The sequence below is a fragment of the Ipomoea triloba genome, chromosome 16, assembly GCF_003576645.1.
Source record: "Ipomoea triloba cultivar NCNSP0323 chromosome 16, ASM357664v1".
NCBI lineage: Eukaryota > Viridiplantae > Streptophyta > Magnoliopsida > Solanales > Convolvulaceae > Ipomoea > Ipomoea triloba.
Window position 1 is genome coordinate 13,678,868 of NC_044931.1, and position 535 is coordinate 13,679,402.

The following is a 535-nucleotide window of genomic DNA, read 5'->3' on the forward strand; positions in this document are numbered from 1 at the left end:
AGTGCCGACTCCATTTTCAGGACTCCGGCCTAACCAAAACACCAACCTTATGACTTCTTTCTCACACTCCCTTTTCAGGGAGGCACGGTTGACCGAGCGCGGACTCCATTTTCAAGACTCCGGCCTAACCATAACACCAACCTTATGACTTCTTTCTCGCACTCCCTTTTTAGGGAGGCACGGTTGACCGAGTGCCGACTCCATTTTCAGGACTCCGGCCTAACCAAAACACCAACCTTATGACTTCTTTCTCGCACACCCTTTTCAGGGAGGCGTGGTTGACCGAGTGCCGACTCCGTTTTCAGGACTCCGGCCTAACCAAAACACCACCCTTATGACTTCTTTCTCGCACACCCTTTTCAGGGAGGCGTGGTTGACCGAGTGCCGACTCCGTTTTCAGGACTCCGGCCTAACCAAAACACCAACCTTATGACTTCTTTCGCCCACTCCCTTTTCAGGGAGGCACGGTTGACCGAGTCCCGACTCCATTTTCAGGACTCCGGCCTAACCAAAACACCAACCTTATGACTTCTTT